Consider the following 20,936-nt stretch of genomic DNA (forward strand, 5'->3'; position numbering starts at 1 on the left):
TAAAGTTTGAAGAAATTAAAGTGAACTCTATGACACCATGAAAGATTTGGGAGAATCGAGGGAGATGAAATCTGTGTTGTAAAATAGATGTAGATGTGATGACTTAGAAATCATCCAGAGGAGGTTGTAAACAATGTTTCGTCTTTTGCTTCTAAACTGCTTAAAACGCAACTTTTGCTAACCTAACAAAGATGCACTGTCTTTCAATTTGAAGTGACATACTGTACTACACCACATGATCATTGTTGTTATTTTTCAGCTAACTAACGACTTGCAATCTTCTCACTAAAAGATGGTGAGTGTTCCCAGGAGCTTCTCACCACCGTGTACCCCACCAAGGACATCCCAACTGTCCCAAGCTATCATTTATACAATATGCCGACTAACGTGCTTGAAAAAACTCCAAGGGCGGCCGCATTAAATGAAGTAGTTCCATGAGAGAATCCTCAAATGTATTCTGTAGTAAAATGTTTCTACTTGCTTGTTTCTTATTAGTGCACATCGTGAGAACCATGTGCATGCTTAGTAATGTATAAAATCCTTTGTCTAAACTCTTATAAAAGGATGTACTTTTCCTCTGTAACTAGGATACCTTGTTCCCCACTTTATAAAACAAATCTATGCTGGATTTTGCATTGAACTTTACTGAGTTCTCTATATTTATAATTTGTACTGTGTATTGCTAATCAGGCTTGTGATATACTTAATGTATTCTGCTTAACAATACCTGAGATAAAACTATTTAAATCTTGACCCATGTCTGTCATTCTTACTGAGAATGCTAAAGTCCTGATTCTGGATTTGGGCTGTATAGAATTAGAGACAGGCCCAATCAGGGAACACCAAAGTCCATATATGGACTACATCACTCCCTGTCCCAGCCAATGGAATGCCCTTGATAAAGTTATGAAAAGACTGGTTTGCACGGTGACACATCAACCCACTCTTCCTATGCAAACTGACACTGTATGTATTGAATAGCCTTTTACGTCGCACTCAGCATCTTGCACGTATGAGAAACAACATTGTGCAGCCTGCATGTTGAATCAGGGAAGTGCAATATGTGCGGTTGTAGGTGTTCCTTCCTGAAATTGTTTTTGTCTTGGAACTGAACTTAACCATGGTGGTACCGTTCTTTTGGAGGGCAGCAGCGAGAATTTACTTTTATCTGTAAGACATTGCACACCTACGTATTTGACTGTGATTGAGAACATACTGTGATGCTCTCTTACTTACCTGGAACTTATTGTATAGGCGTGATATTACCTTGTGATAGTGAAATTGAAAGAACACATATATGAACCCCAGGAACATGTTACTGCCTATTAGTCTCTGCATACATCTGCTGTTAATCTAACTACAGCTTCCCAAACATACCTTTATTTAGAGGTACTCTGTCAGAAGGTACCTGGACTCCAAGGTTTCCGTGGGAGCAGATGGCTTGAAGGAATTCGCCCAGCTGAATAATTCCCAACTCCAGACTCCCCTGCACCCGGATTTCTCCAAGAACAGAAGTGACGGGGAAAGGGGAAGTGGAAAGACAAGAGAGACTACCACACAGGTGTCTTCGTCTTCTCAGCAATACAGGCTGGGATTCACCTGAAATAGTAAGCACACATTAATACAGTCCCATTCACTGAATCTGACACTAACTCTCTCTCTAATCAGTTAATATCTCTGCTCTCTCTCTTTTTCTTTACCTTATCATGTGTGGACATTAGCCTCTCTCTTAAATGAGCATAAAAGATTCTGCTGCGGAATAGCTAGAATAGTCTCTGTGTGTTCTGATAAATAAAGCTGTCCTCAGACGACCTTAAGATGGTAAACTAACGTAATATCATATGCATACAATAATACCCTAATTTACTTGATGATGCTGGTAGATATATATTCTTCTATTCAATTGGCAGATAGAATTCAAAACGAGTTACAGCACTCGCAAATGTTCCAAAGAAATTAGAAATAGTTCATCGGAGTGTCATTCAGAAAATGTAAACACTCCATGCTCAGACGAAGTTCAGCTGAATTTACTTCAGGTACCAAGACTTTTTAACAGGAACTGTCAACCTCAGTACAGAAACTCTTACCGCTGATCTGGAACTGAAAGCGCTGAATAGCTCAGCTCAGCCTACCGTGACTTCAAACGGGACGGAAGGGTTTCCTGAGGTAATGAAGCTCCAGAGGGTTGCGCTGCGAGACGCACGCAACCGAAGAGTCAGAACTTCCTCAAACGAAGCCCACAGAGTATGCTGCCTTCTAGCTTTGAAAGGCAGCCAGAACCAAACAGGTACTTAGTGCTCAGGAAATACGGAATTCAGACGACAAACTGGAACACGTCTGAACCGTCGGAATACTTCAGTTGAAGTGCGCCGCGTATAATACGCGAGCGCACGAAATGGCCGACAGTGTTAAAAGGACTAGAACGCTAACTTTGAATTACAAAGGCCCAACCAGGAAGTAATTAAGACGACTGTTTTCTAACTGTTTTATGCTAAGAAAAATCTTAACTTAACATCTTTTTGCAATCACTGCTGACCATCGCTGTCTCCAACTCCAAACAGGGAATGGGGAAGCTTGCACTGAATTTAGCCTAAAAGAAGGTTTGGGAATCTGTTTACCAATCTGAAACTGGGTTCTGACAGTACACCCCACCAAAGCCCCCTCTCTAGGTTTCTGAGGATAAGTCCTGTGAAATTCTGATACCAATCGCGGGGCATGAACATTCTGACTAGGCTCCCACGATCGATCCTCAGGACCAAAACCTTTCCAATCTACTAAGTAGTACAGACTGTCTTTTCTCCATTTGGAGTCCAAAATCCTTTTTACCTCGAATTCTTCTGCTGATTGAACTTGGATGGGGGTTGGTGGAAGTTCACGCCTGAGATTTGGTGGATTCCGTTTAATCAGAGAGACATGAAAGGTAGGGTGAATTTTCATGGACTTTGGAAGGGCAACCCTCACACAAACTGGATTCACCATTCTAATTACTGAATATGGTCCAATAAATCGAGGCTGGAATTTCCTATTCCCCACCAATCGCATGTGACGGGTGGAGATCCAAACCTGATCCCCAGTTTCAAAAATTGGACTCTCTCTACGCTTTTTATCTGCTTGCTTCTTATAATCAGATTTTGCCCTAGACAGATTCAGTGAAGCGGACTGAAAAGCGTTATGCAAGTTCTGTAAGACTTCCTCAGCTGCTGGAACCTCAACCTCTTCACTACCCACTAGCATATTTGGATGCCTGCCTGAATTGAGAAAAAATGGGGAGTAACCAGTGGCAGAATGGACTGAGTTGTTGTAAGCAAACTCCGCAGTACTCAATAGTGAAGGCCATTCGCCCTCTTGGTCCATCAAATACAGACGAAGGTATTGCTCGAGATCTTGATTTACCCTCTCCGTCTGTCCATCGGTCTCTGGGTGAAAACTGGTAGACAGACGTGAATCCACTCCCAGTCCCTTTAAAAAGGATCTCCAAAACCGGGAAACAAATTGGGATCCTCGATCAGAAATGACCACCCTTGGAATCCCATGCAATCGGACTATATGCTGAACAAACAAAGAGGCCAATTGGGGAGCAGTGGGCAAACCCTTTAGAGGAATGAAGTGACTCATCTTAGAAAACTGATCCACAACCACCCAGATGACAGAAAATCCTTGACTAGTGGGTAACTCTACAATAAAATCCATGGAGATAGAATGCCAAGGAGATGGGACCACCGGTAAAGGCATAAGCAGACCTTGTGGGGATTGCCGAGAACTCTTGCCCTTAATACACAGTTCACAAGTGGCGACGTGCTGCCTAATCTGCGCGTCCATCCCTGGCCAAAAGAAGTTCCTCTTCACCAGTTCAAGAGTTTTGACCGCTCCTTTATGACCTGCCAACCGATGATCGTGACACTGCTGGATGACTTCAGTCTGCAACTCTTCATTAGGAACAAACAATTTCCCTTGTACATAAGGCTTCCCATTCCTCACTTCTCGATCTGGACCTTCCATTTTCCAATTGGTGAAACGAATTGCCTGAAATTCTTTTCTGACTCTGGATTCCAATTCGTTCTCCACTATAGTAGCGACAATCTTCTCTTGTGGAATGATAAAACCCTCTTCCAACTTTTCCGAAGTATCTCCAAGACTTAAACGGGATAAGGCATCCGCCTTTCCATTTGCAGCTCCAGGTTTGTAAGTCAGCACAAAATCATAATCAGCAAAGAAAAGAGACCATCGCAGTTGCCGTGGAGTCAAGGTTCTTGCTGACTTTAAAAACTGTAAATTACGATGATCCGTAAACACTGTGATTATATGTTTTGCACCCAGCAAATAATGTCTCCACACCTTAAAGGCATCCTTAACAGCCAACAATTCCTTGTCCGCAATACAATAGTTGATTTCTGCTGCTGACAATTTTCGAGAATGGTATGCCACCGGATGCAACTGACCTGTTTGCTTGTGTCGCTGGGACAAAATCCCTCCAATTGCCAAATTGGAGGCATCAGCTTCCACAAAAAATGGTTCGGTAAGATCAGGATGCTGCAAAACCGGTGCAGATACAAAAGCCGCCTTCAAATGCTGAAAGGCTTCTTCAGACTCTTTTCCCCAAATGAATGGTTCATTTTTCTTCAACAATCGAGTGATTGGACCCACCTTCTCTGAGAAACTCTGGATGAACCTGCGATAGAAATTGGCGAATCCCAGGAAACTCTGAATTTCCTTGACAGATCTCGGAGCTGGCCAAGATTTGATCGCTTGCAGCTTGGTGTCATCCATAAAAACTCCTTCTGGGGAGAGAATAAACCCCAAAAATTCTACTCTGGAAGTATGAAAGACACATTTCTCCAGTTTGACAAAAAGCTGATTCTGCAATAACCGCTCCAGAATCCCTCTCACATGATGGATATGTTCCTCTAGATTGTTGGAAAAGATGAGTATATCATCTATATAAACCACTGCAAAGCGATCTAGACATTCTCGAAGAACATCATTTACAAAATGCTGAAACGCAGCTGGAGCATTACAGAGGCCGAACGGCATCACTTGATACTCAAACAATCCCAATCGAGTGCGAAATGCAGTTTTCCATTCCTCACCATCTGCCATTCGCACCAAATGGTAAGCCCCCCTCAAATCCAACTTGGTATATATACTGGCCTTCTTCACTTGGTCGAGAAGCTCAGAAATGAGAGGTAAGGGGTATCGATTCTTTTTTGTGACCAGATTCAGAGCCCGATAGTCTATACAAGTTCGCAAAGATCCATCCTTCTTCGGAATAAAGAAGAGCGGGGAAGAGACTGGAGACTGCGAAGGGCGGATGAATCCACTAGCCAAACTTTGCTCGATATACTCTTTCAAATGCTGATTCTCAGGCTCTGACAGAGCGTAAATCCGACTACAAGGCAAGGAGGCCCCTGGCTCTAACTCAATTCTGCAATCGTACTCTCTGTGAGGGCGTAGTTTGGATGCCTCCTTTTCATTGAATACTTCCTTCAAATCAAGATATTCTTCCGGAACCTCAGGAATTTCCACGGTACAAATCATTTGTGTCTGATTTGCCAAACTTACAGATAAGGTAGTTTGAGAAGGAACTGACTGTTTATGAAAACAATTTTCAACACAAAATTTGGAATTCATCTCCACTGTACGCTTAGCCCAATCAATCCGAGGGTTATGCTCAGTGAGCCAAGGCAAACCAAGGATCATCTGAAATTGAGGGGCATCAATGAGATTGAAACTTAAATGGCTTTGATGCTCTCCCGGACCCACCACTGTTATCTTCTCCGTATCAAAAGCTATAGGACCTGATGATAATTCTGTGCCGTCCACAGCGCGCACTGGTTCCGGTTTCAATTTCTTCTCAAAGCGAATACCCAATAATTTTGCGAACTGAAGATCACAAAAGTTCCCAGTTGCTCCTGAATCCAACATTATGGAAACCATTTCCTCCTGAGATTCTCCAAACTGAATGATGCAGGATAAAATTAAATGTGGAGCTGCCGGTTGTAAAGTATTTGCCAATTGAAGGGACTGGGGAGTTGGCTCTTGTGCTGCTCCCACCAGAGCAACTCCGTCTACTGGTGGAGCTTGTCTTTTACCCACGAATTTGACTTTGGCTTCTTGGGACAGTCCTTAACAAAATGGCCCGACTGACCACAATACATACATAATTTGCCTTTACGTCTTTTTTCTCTCTCCTCCATGGAGAGAGGCCCCCTCACTGTTCCAATCTGCATGGGCTCTTCTACAGAATGCTCTTCACTAATCTTAGAAGGTTCTGTTCGTGACCGATCAAATCGAGGCGGAACAGGCCTGAAATCTCTTCTCTTCTCACTTCGACGCTCTGATTGTCGTTGATCAATTTGCAGGACAAGATCAATTAACTCAGATACTTCTGTTGGTCTCTTTGGAATTTGAGCCAGGCCATCCTTTAGTTCATCTTTTAATCCTCTGTAAAAAATCGCAGCCCTCTTAGCTGTTGGCCAGTTAGTTTCAACAATTAACTTATTGAACTGCGCCAAATAAGCTACCAAATCTCTGTTGCCTTGCTTTAGATCCAATAGCTCGTTGTCTGTAGTTTGAGAAATGGTGCGACGGTCAAAGATGCGCAGGAATTCTGATTTGAAATCTTCAAACTTATATAATACCGGATCATTAGAGGAAACCAAGGGCATGGACCACGCAGCCGCATCTCCACTAAGATAGGACAACACGAACGCCACCTTGGACTGGTCTTCTTTAAACAGAATGGGCTTACAAAGAAAATGTAGAGAACATTGGGTCAAAAAGATTTGGGCCTTATGTGGATCCCCCTGAAATCTCTCTGGTGGAGCTAAAGGGATGGTAGGAGACATTGCGTGCACCACCTGGGTAGTCAATGCTGAAGCAGAGGAGGGAGAGGGAGAAAAGGTTGGGGACTTAATTCCCCCAAAATTGGGACTGGGACTTACAGATAACTCATCTATTCTTTGCCTTAAATAACTTGCCTCTTGATTGGACTTACGAACCTCTTCTTTGGTTTCACTAAGTTGTTTCTGCAACCCCTCCAAAATAGAAGCTAACACTTTTACATCAAAACCTTCAGCCATTTTACTCAGACGGAAGGATGTAAAGGCACTTCAATCTGTCAGAAGGTACCTGGACTCCAAGGTTTCCGTGGGAGCAGATGGCTTGAAGGAATTCGCCCAGCTGAATAATTCCCAACTCCCAGACTCCCCTGCACCCGGATTTCTCCAAGAACAGAAGTGACGGGGAAAGGGGAAGTGGAAAGACAAGAGAGACTGCCACACAGGTGTCTTCGTCTTCTCAGCAATACAGGCCGGGATTCACCTGAAATAGTAAGCACACATTAATACAGTCCCATTCACTGAATCTGACACTAACTCTCTCTCTAATCAGTTAATATCTCTGCTCTCTCTCTTTTTCTTTACCTTATCATGTGTGGACATTAGCCTCTCTCTTAAATGAGCATAAAAGATTCTGCTGCGGAATAGCTAGAATAGTCTCTGTGTGTTCTGATAAATAAAGCTGTCCTCAGACGACCTTAAGATGGTAAACTAACGTAATATCATATGCATACAATAATACCCTAATTTACTTGATGATGCTGGTAGATATATATTCTTCTATTCAATTGGCAGATAGAATTCAAAACGAGTTACAGCACTCGCAAATGTTCCAAAGAAATTAGAAATAGTTCATCGGAGTGTCATTCAGAAAATGTAAACACTCCATGCTCAGACGAAGTTCAGCTGAATTTACTTCAGGTACCAAGACTTTTTAACAGGAACTGTCAACCTCAGTACAGAAACTCTTACCGCTGATCTGGAACTGAAAGCGCTGAATAGCTCAGCTCAGCCTACCGTGACTTCAAACGGGACGGAAGGGTTTCCTGAGGTAATGAAGCTCCAGAGGGTTGCGCTGCGAGACGCACGCAACCGAAGAGTCAGAACTTCCTCAAACGAAGCCCACAGAGTATGCTGCCTTCTAGCTTTGAAAGGCAGCCAGAACCAAACAGGTACTTAGTGCTCAGGAAATACGGAATTCAGACGACAAACTGGAACACGTCTGAACCGTCGGAATACTTCAGTTGAAGTGCGCCGCGTATAATACGCGAGCGCACGAAATGGCCGACAGTGTTAAAAGGACTAGAACGCTAACTTTGAATTACAAAGGCCCAACCAGGAAGTAATTAAGACGACTGTTTTCTAACTGTTTTATGCTAAGAAAAATCTTAACTTAACATCTTTTTGCAATCACTGCTGACCATCGCTGTCTCCAACTCCAAACAGGGAATGGGGAAGCTTGCACTGAATTTAGCCTAAAAGAAGGTTTGGGAATCTGTTTACCAATCTGAAACTGGGTTCTGACATACAATTAATTCTCACAATTACGCCTAAGAAACCTTAGTAGTAAACATTCCTTTATTTTAAAGCCATGGCAGCAGCAAAAATGTCACAACCATATTTGCCTTGGAGGCAATGGAAAATGTTAGTTGATTCATACCTTGTAGCTATCGGAGGAGAAGTTCTCTTGAGCAAGTGAACAAGGTGTGCTCCTCCAGCACCTGGGGGTGGAAGAAAGAAACACTTACGAGAGCTTGGGTAAAATTCACCTAGAGAATGTAGAAGGCGAACCTTGCGTCATGTTTGTAATGTCAGTGTTGATGTTGGAGAGACATTTTGTAACTCTTAACAATCTTGTTCTGGAACAGCAGAAATTATTTGCCAGAATTGAAGGGAGAGCTGGAAACTATAGAGATATGGGACCTGTTTGAAGACGCTGGTAAGAAGATGTAACTTTAATTTCCCTGACCCTTTGGTCAGGGATCAATTGGTGAGGGGCACCAATAGCCAGAGAGTCTAGGAAAAGCTATTGGAAAAGAATCCCAATCTCAAAGAAGCAGTTGCAATCTATAAGGAATGGAGAAAATAAAAAGTTGGGTTTGAAGAAATGCACAACAACCATAGTGAGGATGTTATAGTTGTTAAGGATGCAGAGAAAACAGATGTCCCCTGCCTGACAAGGATGGAATGCAGAGCACCAGTATTAAATGCTATAGATGGGGCAGCTTTGGGGATTTATCCAACAATCCTGGATGCTTTACTAGAATTCTATATGTAGGATTTGTGTAAAGAAGTTGTTACTGAAGGGGTGAATGAAGAAAATGGTATGCAGCTTGAGTGAGGATTGTGGTGTAAATTGTGAACCAGTGGTGATGTGGGAGCAGAGGATAATAGTGGATAGATTGTAAGAAGGTTATGGTGCAAGACAATTTTGATTGACCCTATATGATGGTAGGTGACAGAAATTACAAAAAACTGTTTGAATATGGCAAAATAAAGCTATCACCATTGGACAATAACCCAGTTAACATTGACATCATCATTCTAGGCCAGGACGGGGACAGTAGGTGAAGTCTACATTGAATGGGGAGGGGATAATTTGTTGGCTTAGCTTCATAAAGGCGACACGGTATCATTTTAAACCCCAATGTCCAGGCGAACGTTCTCCTTGTGGCTAATGTAGGTTATGGATTGCACATTAACGAGGAATGTCAAACATTTGATTATCCATAACAGCACTGCAGTACTCTATTACCACACAGTTAGTAGAGCACCAAAGCTGTAGCTTGAACCTCCAAGAGAAGAACTTCAAATGCTACTCGTTAATGATGAATTTCAGGTTGGCCCCAGTCATTTTAGCACCCAAAAAAGGAGGGAAAAGTGTGAGTCTGTTTGTCCATCTCAGAGATGTCAATAGACACATATGGGTGGACCGAATCTCTGACAGAATATCGAGGCTGTAAATATCGACAGACAAAATATCGACGCTGGAATATCGAAGGCAAGTATATCGACACCCTATCTACAACATGGTAAGTACTAAAATATCGAAACTAAAATATCGATGTTAAAAATATCGTAATTAAATATATCGTTTTTAAAAAAAAGGTAAAATTAAGTAAATAGTACTTATATATATTTTAAACTTATGTTAAAATGTGTTATAATGTTTAAAATGAATAAATAATACATATTTACTATTAAACATTTAATTTAAAATAATAATAAAATATATAATATATACTTAATTAATTATAATATATACATATTTTTTAATAATTATAAAATATTAACAAATACTAAAATTTAAAAATACATAAACACTCATAAAATAATAACATAAATAATAATAAATAATTATATTTAATAAATAACAACAATTAAATATACTTTCTATATTTTTAAAATTAATTAAATACAACATTATGTAACATCTTAAAGACATAAATAAATATAAATAATACTGAATAGCATAAGGGTAAAAATTACTATTCAAACTCCAGAGGGTGCAACAGTAGATAAAGCGTTGGATAGCGTAAGGGTAAAAATTACTATTCCAACTCCAGTGAGTGGAACAGTAGGGAAAGCGTTGGATCGCGGGTATGTAAAAATGACTATTCCCACTCCAATGAGTACAACATTAGGGAAAGCGTTGGATAGCGTAAGAGTAAAAATTACTATTCCCACTCCAGAGAGTGCAACAGTGGGAAAAGCGTTGGATAGCGTAGGGGTAAAAATTACTATTCCCACTCCAGAGGGTGCAACAGTAGAGAAAGCGTTGGATAGCGTAGGGGTAAAGATTACTATTCCCACTCCAGTGGGTGCAACAGTAGGGAAAGCGTTGGATAGCGTAGGGGTAAAATTTACTATTCCCACTCCAGTGGGTGCAACAGTAGGGAAAGCGTGGATAGCGTAGGGGTAAAAATTACTATTCCCACTCCAGTGGGTGCAACAGTAGGGAAAGCGTTGGATAGCGTAGGGGTAAAATTTACAATTCCCACTCCAGTGGGTGCAACAGTATGGAAAGCGTTGGATAGCGTAGGGGTAAAAATTACTATTCCAACTCCAAAGAGTGCAACAGTAGGGAAAGCGTTGGATAGCGTAGGGTTAAAAATTACTATTCCCACTCCAGTGGGTGCAACAGGAGGGAAAGCGTTGGATAGCGTAGGGGTAAAATTTACTATTCCCACTCCAGTGGGTGCAACAGTATGGAAAGCGTTGGATAGCGTAGGGGTAAAAATTACTATTCCAAATCCAAAGAGTGCAACAGTAGGGAAAGCGTTGGATAGCGTAGGGGTAAAGATTACTATTCCCACTCCAGTGGGTGCAACAGTAGGGAAAGCATTGGATAGCGTAGGGGTAAAATTTACTATTCCCACTCCAAAGGGTGCAACAGTAGGGAATGGCAATTAATAAATATTTACAAAATATATTACACATAAAAATATGTAATTATTTACAATTAAATTACTTCTCACCCTATTCCCCTATAAACCCACAACCCACTCTGGTACAAAAACATTACATTTAATAATAATTAACATTAATTACCAATTAAATATTTCTTCTTTCAATTAAAATAATTAATTGCCAATTATTAATTAAATCAAAAATTAAATATTTACAAATAAATTACTTCCCACCCTATTCCCCTATAAACCCACAACCCGCTCTGGTACTAAAACATAACATTTATTAAACATTAACATTAATTACCAATTAAATAGTTAATTTATCAATTAAATTAATTAATTGCCAATTAATAATTTAATTTAAAATTAATTAATTACAATTAAATTACTTACCCACCCTATTCCCCTATAAACCCACAACCCGCTCTGGTAACAAAACATAACATTTAATCAAAATTAACATTAATTACCAATAAAATAATTAATTGATCAATTAAAATAATTAATTGCCAATTAATAATTAAATAAAAAAATAATTAATTACAATTAAATTACTTCCCACCCTATTCCCCTATAAACCCACAACACGCTCTGGTACTAAAACATAAAATTTAATAAAAATTAACATTAATTACCAATTAAATAATTAATTTATCAATTAAAATAATTAATTGCCAATTAATAATTACAATTAAATTACTTCCCACCCTATTCCCCTATAAACCCACAACCCGCTCCGGTACTAAAACATATAATTTACTGAAAAATAAATTCATTAATATATTAAAATAATACACATATAATATAAATTAATTTAAATACTTAACAAAAACATATAACACATAGATAATAAAAATTAAAAAAATAATACAAATATCGATATTAGTAACATCGAACTTAGTTACATCGATATATATGCTATCGATATTACTAACTTCGATATTACTTACATCGATATAAATGATTTCGATATTACTTACCTCAGGGTCGATATTCTGTCCTACGATATTCTTGACATCGATATTCTGTACCTTCGAAATTTTAAACACGATATTTTGTAGGTCGAAATTTTCAACTCGATATTTTGACTGTGCACCGGGTGGACCATCAGCCACTTCCAAACATCTTTGAAGCTCTGGCCATGCTCGGGTGTGTGAAATTATTTAGTATCATGGATTAACCATCTGCATACCATCAAGTCATGTTGCATCAAGATTCTTTTCATGTGGTTGTAGGCTGTTATGTCGAGTAGAGAATGTCCTCAATATTTGGGCTGCAATGGTAAGGTATAATATAATTCTGTACTTAATATTCAGGACCCACACCTCGTCAATTATCACCTTATGTCCTCTGTCACCTCTTTGTGCGCTTAGCGGTTTATCAGGATGCCTTTTGGACCTGCAACAGTGGCTTCCAAAGAAAGATAAAAGATGTGCTTATAGGACTTTGCTAAGGTCTGTGATTAAGGACAGGGTACATTTTGATAAAGTCCTTAAATTGGTTTTGAAGAGATTGGTTGAATCTGGACTTACCTTGAAAAAGGAAAAGTGCAGATTTTGTGTGAACACTGTAATGTATTTGGACAACACTATTTCCAGAGAGGAAAAATGCCCAGAGTTGGATTTAGTTAAAAAAGATCCAGTTCCGAAAGATCGGGACAAGGCAAGATCATTCCTAGGTCTTGCCAAATTTTATTCTATGCTCATTGAGAAATTTACCAGTGCTATGCAACCTTTAGGACTCCTACTCACAAAGAATGTCAAATTCGAGTGATCAGTAGAATGTGTGGAAGTTTGTGTTGTGGTTAAAAGAAGTAGTAACCAGATGCCTACAGTTGGTCACTTTGATGTGCATCAGAAGACCTTATAGACAGCTGAAGCTAGTCTTTGAGAGTTAGGGGCTGTCTTGTCACAGCTGGTTGATGGAGAGGAAAGGTTGTGGCATTTGCCTTGTACTCCCTCAATGGGGCTAAGCAACAATATTCTATCATCAAAACAGAAGCCATGGCCTGTATGTTGGAAATACAACACTTAAAGTTTCTTCTATGCGGCCTCCCTTTCAAAAGAAGGTCCATTCATTGGCCCCTTGTGAAGATGTTTTCATTCAAAGGTACTATGAATGTTACTCCTAGTATAAGGAGATGAATGGAGGGATTTAAGTGAAGACAATTTTCTTGTTGAGTGCCTGCCTGGCTTCAACAACTGTGTAGTTGCCTGTCACTGTTCCCTATTGAACAGACTGCTGAGCTTAATGTATTGGTGAACATAAATACATCAATTGGGTCAAGGACGAGGTGATTGGTGAAGAAGAATGGAAATGTGCAAAAAAAAGTGATGGTGAGTTCATGATAAAGGGTTATCCAGATTTTAGGTAACTCTCAGAAACCCTTAGAGGCTTTTGGAACGTGCATGAGGAATCGTGGCTGATAGAGGGGGGATTTTTCAGAGGGTCCAGACTGAGACCTCCTATGGCTTTGAGGGAGAAAGTCATCAATTTGGTGCATGAGGGCCACCTAGAAGGGAGTATAACCAAATCCAGGGTGAGAGTTGTATGGGTTGCCAGGAATAAATCATCAAGTGAAACAGATGTTTAAACATTGTATTCACTATGGTGGTAGTTCTTAACCTGTGGTCCGCAGAACCACCCCTGGAGATCTGTGAAACCTGACCAGGGAGGTCATAAAATTAAACACTATTTGTTGAATGATAACATATATATAGAAAGTTTTAGAATGTTCTGCGTTTGTGAGGAATTTTAAAATCCGAAGAATTAAGGCCCTTATTTCCTAAGATTTGCGGTGTTGAGTGAAATGGAGACAACAGAACTGCACAGTATCTACCAAGAAATGGTGCATTTCTGGTCTCTCCATGCACTGGTGACCTTTGTGCAGCTTTATAATCTGCATAGTTTTTGTGCAGAAATGGGTCACTTCCGGCTGAAAAATCAATGTTTAAGGCTATTTTCTCTATGCATGTGCTTCAGAATGCAGGACTCATGTAAAGAGGAAAAACGAGGAGAACCAACCTTAGGAAGGTGCAGGATTTTGAGGTAAATACATGTCAACAAGTCTTTGTATATATGGATTTGGATCGAAATCTATGGGAAGATGTATGGGAATGCCCATGAACCACTTACGGAACACCTCCCTGATGCAAAATAACGTAAGGCTGTGCATTGCACTGCTGTGCATTGTTTTGTTTAGAAACTGATTCTCATCACCGTTTATGTTTGTTTGTAAATCCTAAACAGGATTTTGTATCAACTGCATTAAAACATCTATCAGACGCAAAACCTTCATAACTCTGGCCCTATGTTGGTACCAATATCTTGATTTGTGGGAGAGATGCAAATACAGCAAACCAAATCATTTATGAAATATTGGTGGCCTCAATTGAAGCAGCAATGGTATGCACCGACAAAAAGACGTCATGTCTTAGTATAAAAAAATCCAGAGATATGCTAGTCTACTATATCACTTTGTATTTTAGAAATAGAACTAAATTCATATTAAAATGTATATTTCGATTTTCAAATTTTTAGTGAATTAAATAAATTCCTTAATTTGTGTATCTGTTTGATATATATGTGTTTTTGTGTAGTGTTTTGAGGTTCAAATCATAGAAATTGCTTTTGTGGGTGTCCCCGGCTTCCAGTAGTGATTCGTCTATGGCCCAGGGAAGTCAAAATATCAAGAACTGCTGCTCTAGGCAAAAAACAACAAGAACAAGGTCACACACCTTACACTTGTCTCCTCTGTAGAAGTTCCCACTGAGCCCTGGATGAAGCAGGCTTGGGAATTCGTAGGTCCCTTTAGCCTATTGTCACCAGGTGAAGGATTTGTAATGTAGCTGGTGGACTACACCTCCAAATGGGTGATAACAAAAGGTGTGAGTTAGATCACCACCAGGAAAATGATAGAATTACTGGTAGAGGATTTTGCATGTAAGGGTGTACCTAGTTGTAGCCAGATCCAACTTGTGTCTCTAAAGATGCGTAAATTCCTGGATGGTCTGTCGATAAATCATCAGAGTACAGTTCCCTATTCACCCCATGCCACTGAGTTGGCAGAACTTATGAACAGGGTGGTCAAGTCATATATTCAGAGGATTGTGAACTCAAGACCTCTCTCAAATATGTGCTTCTCGCAACACGGGGGGCACATCAGAGTAGCTCTAATTGTGTGACCAAGAAGTTCCTTTTTCCTGCTTATGGAGAAGGCTTGCCAACACTAATCATAATACAGTTTGGTTGGGAAGCAGTTGTAGGTTGTGTGGGCATAGGAGAGACAGTGTTGCCTCCTCTAGATGGAGGGAATACCAAAGGACTTACAATATTTGCTTTGATGACAAGAATTGTGCCAACTGTGTGTCATGGAAGGTGGGTGACACCGTCCTGGTGAGAAAGCCCAGTATGATCAAAAAGTGAAGGTTCAAATTCATAGGGGCCTTCATAACCTGATAAGTAAGACCGAGCATGGTGGTTCGGTATACAGAGGATACGTAAAGCATGTACAGAGTGGGAAGATCCCTTCACATTTGAGGTGATTAAATCTTTGTTGACAGAACATTACTACAGCCACATTAATGGATCATGGACACTGCCTCAACCCACAGTGAAGAACCATTAACTCCACCGTAAACCATTGAAGAAACCTTGTGGTAGCAGGATTAGGTAGTGGATTGAGTGTCGGCTTTAGCTCCCTCAGTGGCGGGGTGGGTCATTGGGGTGGACTACTGTGCAAAGGCAGAGAAGTATGGCATAGATGCATCAAGGTAAAATCCGCTCGCAAAGTGGCAGATTCTCAGAATTTGCCCCTTTGCGACCGGTATTTTGGCATTTGGCATGCATCATCCCAAATGCAAAAATCGCAAATTAAGAAATCGCAAAATTGCGATTACTTGCATTTAAGGAATCTCAAATTGAGATTCCTTAAATACAATGCATTAAAGTTTAAAAAATTGCCATTTCGCTAATAGGGATTGCAAATTACTATGAAGTTGAACTTTATGGTAATTTGCAAAAACTTTGAAAAATGCACTAAAGTGCATTTTTCAAAGTTTCATGTTGCGCACACACATGCCCTACGGGCATGTGTGTGTGTGCAACATATGTGCACAGATCAATTTCAGGGGTGCAACAGGGTGTCCTTTGGACACCCCTGCACCCTTGAAATCGCATTTTTCATTTGCGATTCGCTTATTGTGATTCGCAAATTGAGAATGTCTTCCCATTCATTCCAATGGGCCTCTAGGCGATTAGGAATGAATGGGGAGGTATTCCTTCATTGCGACTCGCAATTTGCGAGTCGCAATTAAGGAATTTTAAGAAATCACTATTTTTTTAGTGATTTCTTCATGCATTGCATTTTGCTATTCCTTAATAGCGAATCGTTATTTTTTGCTATTAAGGAATAGCAAAATGGGTTCTTGATGCATCTGGGGGTATGTTTATAAATTAGGAAATGCTTGGAGAAACATTATAAAGTTTGGAGAGAGAAGCATATTTGCGGGTTTGCAACGCGCTCGAATCAACTCCATCAGGAGTATCTCTGCGCACAGAAAAAACAGACAAAACAAACCAGAAGCACAGTTGTAATAGTTACCTTCCAGACATTAATATGCGTCATTTGTAAGGTTAGCATAACCCTTGAATGTAGGAGAGCCTGATTGCAGTGTCTTTGTATATGTTTTATTGACATTTATAAATAAATATAATAAACTAACAAAATCAAGTAAAAAGTGTTACAAAAAATTATTTGAATTGTTCTAGTTTCTGGCCTCCTATAATATTTGACACAAGAGTTTTTGCCTAGAGTTTGTTCCCCTCTACCTATGCCTTTCCCATACTTGTTTGCATTTGTCATTCTTCCCATTTCTGGCCTGACCAATTGCTCTCTTGCCTGTCTGCATTTATTATTGCTGTTTATCTCTTTTCTGGTTGATGTCATTGATGAGGGATGTATTGTGGCTCCTCACAGAATCAGGTTCTCTAATCTGCCCAGCATCCTGTGAGTCATCATGCTAGTCATGGAACTTTGAGGGTTTCACATTTGTTGTCCTCTACCCAAGGTTCTTGTGTTGACAGCTAGTGAGGCAGCATCTCTGGAGCTGGCTGCTGTTCATTCACTCACCACCTTATCACCCTATAAATCAACTGGACATCACAAGGCTCCTGTACGGGTCTGTGAAAGAGGCAAAATAACAGAGTCATAACATAAATTACATTTCTTTGTGGACGAATTGTGATCTTTCTATCTTCTAAAGATGCCAACGTTTTTAGTCTTTTAGTTATATTCTGTCTAGATCTAAGCGCTCTAGTTACCAGATGTTCAGACCATGGGCCTGATTTAAATTTTGGAAGTGAGGGTACTCAGTCGCAAAAGTGATGGAGTTCCCTCCTCACAAGTATTGTGGTCCGCCCGCCAGATTTAACTGTGGGTGGACCTTAAGTTTGGCCCAACAGTGTAGGGGCTGTCAGAGAAATGGCTCTATGTTCGCCCACCGAAACAGGATGTACTGACATATAGCCATATTTTCTCGGTACAGGAAAACCCTAGTATTGAGGGACAGTAATGTAATGACCCTCCTGCCAAGGGAGATGACTCCTATGGCAAAGGCAGTGTTACTTTTTTATTTTCAAAAAGAAAATCTTATTTCAGGATTTTTTTTTTTAAATAAAAGAAGAAAACTGTTTGGTGCAGGGTTGCGTCATGCTGATGCAGCCATGCACCAAACAGTGACTGTGGTTCCTGCCAATGCATTATAAATGACTACCTGCTTGGCAGTCATTTATAATTTTGGCGTGTGGCCTCTCTGCCATGGAGACAGAGTAACCTCCTCTGTCCATATGGCAGAGCGACAGGCTGCACATCAAAATACAAATCAGGATTTATCACCTGAAGTTAAGTTTTTGTTTGGTGTATTACTCTAGGAGTTAACAAGTTCAACTTCAAAATGTCTTTCTAGATATTTTATATATTCTACTACACCACTTTAATCAGTACTGCAAACGGTTGAGACTTCTTACCATATTAAACTTGGTGCAGAGTCTTTTCTCACTTACTTAGTACATAGCCAATACTTTAAAGCAAGCTTCTTTGCTCTAATATTAGCAGCTATTCTGCACAGTTTCAATCTAATTAATGGTTGGGGTGTGGAGCAACATAGATGAAGTAGGCACCTAAGACATTCATATTCAATTAGGTTTACATTTTTACAGACTAGATCAGTGTATGCTGTTTTCCTGTACATTAAAATACTCTCAATGTTGTATAATGAATAGAGGCGTGCTGGCTATGCTACACAAGTTACCCTCTGGCCCATGGGTCGAAATGAAATGAGTGCAGGTAAACACACCCATACAATTCATATAATTGGCCTCTCATAATTATTCTTTATATTGCAGATGTTGGATCCCCCCTGAAGAAAATATTGAATGTTCCACCTACATTGGTTTCTAATATGGTCAGTGTATTACATTACACGGGCAATACCATTTTGTGTGAATGCTGCTGATAGTTTTCAGAGATTAATGCCAGCATAGGTGAACTTTTTGATTACAAATAAGTAAAAACAAATAAAGAAAGTGACCCTGTCTGGAAGACACAGTGCTAATTACCATTGGTTTATGGAGGGCGATCACATTAAGCGTGTCAAAGGTTACACGCATTTAGGTGTACTTTCCCTTTGATAGAATCTAAAAACTGAGTTATCTCAATTCAGTAGTAAAAATCATTACAATAGGGTAGGGAAAACTCAATGGCTACTCCATGTTGCCAGTATTTTCAAAGTACAAGGCAAAAGCAGTTCCAATACTATTGTTAGGTTCCCAGACCTGGTGTGGCCCTCGTATGGGCAAGCTTTAATTATTTATTTGCCGAGTTTTATATTATTATTTTTATTTTGATATTTATAGAGCGCACTGCAACCCTGCGGGCATCCTGGCGCTGGAAAAATAGCAAAGAGCCAGGAGAGGACTGTTAGAGAATGAGAAGAAGAATATAGCACGATCATCACCCATCCAGGTATCAGAGTGCTATACATATAGTAGTCAGGTCATACATACAGAAAAGCCAAGCATAGGGACCAATGCAAACACAAAAACAGATACAGTAAAACCACAGCGACTTGGTAGGAGCATGATCCAAAAGGAGTTCACATGTAAATGATCCAGAATGGTGAATACATATAGCTTGTGTAGGCGTCCATTCAACACAAGCTTTTTTACTTCTTTTTTGAAGAATGTAGAGGAGGGGTTTGTCCTAGTTGCTGAAGGCAGTGTGTTCCATATTCTTGAGGCAAGACCGGGGAAGGAGTGGTTGTAAGTTTTCTTTTTGTTGAACTTCTGTGGCTTCAACAGTAGGGAGTTAGAGCTTCTCGAGGAGTGACTACCCCCAGATAGTTCACGTTTTTTGGGCCAGGTAGACAGGTGTGTTGTATGAAGGGCCTTATGAGTCATGCAAGCTATCTTCAGTTGGATTCTAGCTTCAAATGGGAGCCATTTTAATTGATTGAGGTCCAGAGTAATGTTTCGAAAATCCTAGATCTCCTGGAGTTCAATGTGGCACGTAGAGGGTCCATCCTTACTGTGGTAGGTCTGTCAGTCTAACACTTCTGTAATCTAAGTGGGAGATGACCAGGCATTTGACTGCTAGCTGAAAGTCAACTCGGGGAGGAAAGGTTTAAATTTCCTGAGTATATTTAGTTGGTAGTTGGCTCCCGTGGTGGAGGAACTGATATGCTCTTCTATATTCAGGTATTTGTTCAGGGTTATACTTAGAGATCTAGTGGAATTGATCGCTTGTGGGACGCAGCTGAGAGCAATGAGTTGTTTGGGCCATTCTCCCACCGGGGCAGAGTGATTGTGAGGGGCGATCAGGAAGAATTTGGTTTTGACTGTATTAAGCCTGAGGTGATTGCAGCTCAGCAATTGTTGTGTTTTCAGTAGGGTACAGTTGAGCAGTTTGATGTCGTCAGGTGATGAAATTTTAAAATACAGTTGTGTACCATCAGTGTATATGTGGTAGTGAATATTAGAGAGTTTGAGAAGTTTGTAAGCAGATCCATGAGCAGGTTGAGTAGGGTGGAAGAGAGCGTGGATCCTTGCGGGATACCAATTGTGACTGGTGTGGTCACAGATAGATTTTGATGCACTTTGACTCTCTATGATCTATTGTGAAGGAACTAGGCAAACTAATTTAATACTGGACACAATACAATACAGATATCCCGTCCTCTTCTCACGAATGTCGATCATATTATAATGTTTTACCACACTGAAGGCAGAGGAGAGATTAGGCAGTACAAGCAGGCAAGGTTCATTCTGGTCTAATATTATCAAAGCGTCATTGACAATATGTGATAGAGCTTTTTAAGTGCTTGAGGATGTTGATATCATGAGAGTGGATGATGCTGTCTACAGAGATCACTGCAAAAACAACAATGATGGACAGAATGTGGATCAATGTCACACATTCACCCCAGTCAAAAGATCTGGGCCCAAATCCATCGTTTTTCCACTCCACACCACCCTGGGTTAGACAATGGCGATATGCAAATCAGCGCTGACCCTGTGCCCCATGGGAACAGTCCAGTCCGAACTACAAAAGCCATGTCCTTCCCAGAACGGAAACAAGCATCCGAGGACCGGCCCGGTTTCGAGGTAACACCTCTCATCAGCCCGGCTAGCT

The 20,936-nt window shown here is 40.3% G+C and overlaps 1 protein-coding gene across 4 annotated transcripts in view; it reads right to left on the reverse strand.

The window, feature by feature from the left end:
- Nucleotides 1-20,936, reverse strand: part of LOC144782941 (uncharacterized) — a 682,231-nt gene that overhangs the window by 39,333 nt on the left and 621,962 nt on the right. Inside the window, exon 6 of one of the 4 annotated variants that reach the window (XM_078662172.1) lies at nucleotides 1,572-1,599. The exons of 2 other annotated variants lie outside the window; for them this stretch is intronic. The gene's annotated coding sequence lies outside the window, so the exon portion shown is untranslated. Of the gene's footprint in view, nucleotides 1-1,571; nucleotides 1,600-8,429; nucleotides 8,558-20,936 lie in introns of those variants that run through there. One more of the 4 variants, XM_078662174.1, reaches the window with a different exon arrangement.

This window comes from Lissotriton helveticus, chromosome 9 (genome assembly GCF_964261635.1).
Source record: "Lissotriton helveticus chromosome 9, aLisHel1.1, whole genome shotgun sequence".
Lineage (NCBI taxonomy): Eukaryota > Metazoa > Chordata > Amphibia > Caudata > Salamandridae > Lissotriton > Lissotriton helveticus.